We start from the raw sequence: 2,623 nt of genomic DNA, 5'->3' as shown, positions 1-2,623 counted from the left end.
GACAACATGGGATACGATAACATGCATCAACCAAGTCAGCGAACCTGACCACTCAATCCCGTAAGTCACCTCTTATGACAAGCATTGTCGACTTTTACAATAATACACCTAGTCACACAGAGTGGGTTGGTGGGTGGGTGGGTGAGTGAGTGAGTGAGTGAGTGGGTGGGTGGGTGGGTGGCCGGGTGAGTGAGTGAGTGAGTGAGTGAGTGAGTGAGTGAGTGAGTGGATGGGTGGGTGGGTGGGTGGGTGAGTGAGTGAGTGAGTGAGTGAGTGAGTGAGTGAGTGAGTGAGTGAAAAGGTGAATGAATGAGTGAGCGAGCGATCGAGTAAATTAATGAGCGCCTTGTCCATTTTAAGCACTGGTCCAGTTATATCACAGCATGTCAGATTACTTTGGGAGGAAAGCCCAAATGTTACATGCTTTATGGGAGCCATGAAAAAATATAACATGTATTTTGGGAGTCATGAAATTTAAAGGTGTTACATGCATTTGGGGAGTCATGAAAAAAGGCTACATGCATTTGGGGAGAAAAATACCCCCCAACTCCCATACCCTCCCCTATAACAAATGACCAATCCCTTAAAAGAAACTGTTAAGCAGCAGAATAACGAGCCACCCCTTAGTGTGAAATGTTGGGCTAATGCGGTACAAACCGTGCACCATATTCAACACGCCTTCCACATTGTTCGCAGCTCTCTGACCCCGTGACGATAACTGTCAGATTTTAATGGATAAACATGCCGTCGATGTCGACTCTTGGCGTTTACTGAAAATCTTCCAGATATAAACATTGCAGGCATATGGTTGCCCGATCATTCACTGGGTTTAAATTAGTGAATGAGTTATGATGTTTGTGAGCAGGTTGTAACTTAACGTCAGTACAGATGTCTCTGCTCCAATGTCAACAAAGTGCATGTTGAATTATTTATCGTGAGCCGGCACTTAAGCATCGTTATTTATTTGTGTCGTCGTTACACCTGTGTTGATGTTACAGTAATTCAGATCTTAGCTCATTCTAATTATCAAAATTAGATGTCGGTGTTAAACACATTATGTTGTTCGGCGAGTCTACCGCGTGTGCGCCAGAGGTAAACCCAAAGAACGAAACTATCCGCTTCTCAATACGAAATGCAACTGCTTTGATCAATGAATGGAGTCACATTTTAGGGCCAATAAATATATGATGAAACATCTCAATGAATTGTCTTAACAGATGAATTAACCTCTTCCGTATTCTATTGACAAAAGGTTTGCTAAATATAAAGTCATGAAAAAAGAATTGCGTTAAATTGTGCAGTGAGGAAATTTAGGTGTCTGGCTCTAAACCAGGCGCCGTGAGGGTAATGTCCCCTTACGGGTATCCTTGGGTTCCACGAACAAGACCAGGCACCTAGAGAGTAATCTCCCCTTACAGTTATTCTTGCAAGCTCCTTCCCAGCGCGTGACACCTTCGTTAGCTCCGGGAACGTACTATCGCTGTGAGGAGCTTGTTATTCTTGGTTTCCACCAACATGTGTTTAAATGACAACTTAGCTCTCACTCACGGAGATACGGCTTCATGTCGATGTGGGTTAGACGAATAGGACTGTTTATATATTGTAATGATAGGGTATATTTCAGTCGTGAGAATACAATAACAAGCGTATTATTTTATAGTGAGACCGCCTCCATGGTCTAGTGGTCTGCCCGGAAAGTCCGGTGTTCGTTGCCCGGCCGCGTCATACCAAAAGACTTTAACTGATGGTACTTGTTGTTACCCTGCCTGGCGCTCGGCATTAAAGGGCTAAAACAAGGATTGGTCGGCTCGGAGTCAGTATACTGTGTCTGAGTGGGGTATTCATGTTAATCTGCGGCATGGTATCTCAGTGTGCTAGCACCATAAATCGGCATCAGTCCGGACAAGCAGCCACACACACACACACACACGTGCATGCATGTCGCTATATAAGTGCAATAATCTTGGACGCGACGTTAAACTCCATTTCACCTCATCTCACATCAATATCTGCAAGATTAGGTACACTGCACAGCCATGTAGTTTGATTATCCATCAGTGGGAAATAAACATTCAATGATGCTGATAACACCGATAGATGGAAAAATCAGTTGACATACATTTTTTGTTTGTTTGTTTGTTGTTTAACGCCGCACTCAGCAGTATTCCAGCTATAAGACGGCGGTCTGTAAATAATCGAGTCTGGACCAGATATCCAATGACTGACATCATGAGCATCGATCCACGCAATTGGGATACGAGGACATGCATCAACCATGTCAGCGAGCCTGACCACCCGATCTCGTTAGTCGCCTTTTACGACAAGCATAGTCGCCTTTTACGACAAGCATGGGTTGCTGAAGACCTATTCTAACCCGGATCTTCACGGGTATGAGCTTGAAGTGGGAGGAAAGCCCGAAGTTGTGTTTGTCTCTGATGTCTACCACTGCATGTTGTCAGACCCACGTGCACGGGTATGGTGCTGACAAACCCAGAGTAACAAGAAGACGTAGTCATCAGTCTCCCCTCCACAGTGCCCGGATGAATACAAGCAGCCCCCACACGTGCATTCAGGCCGCTATATAAGTGCAATACTTCTTACCATTATTTCTTCCACAGCGGAG

Source organism: Haliotis cracherodii, unplaced genomic scaffold, assembly GCF_022045235.1.
Source record: "Haliotis cracherodii isolate W230 unplaced genomic scaffold, xgHalCrac1.p SCAF_7, whole genome shotgun sequence".
In the NCBI taxonomy this organism is placed as follows: Eukaryota; Metazoa; Mollusca; class Gastropoda; order Lepetellida; family Haliotidae; genus Haliotis; species Haliotis cracherodii.
Note: the sequence above shows the minus strand (reverse complement) of the source record.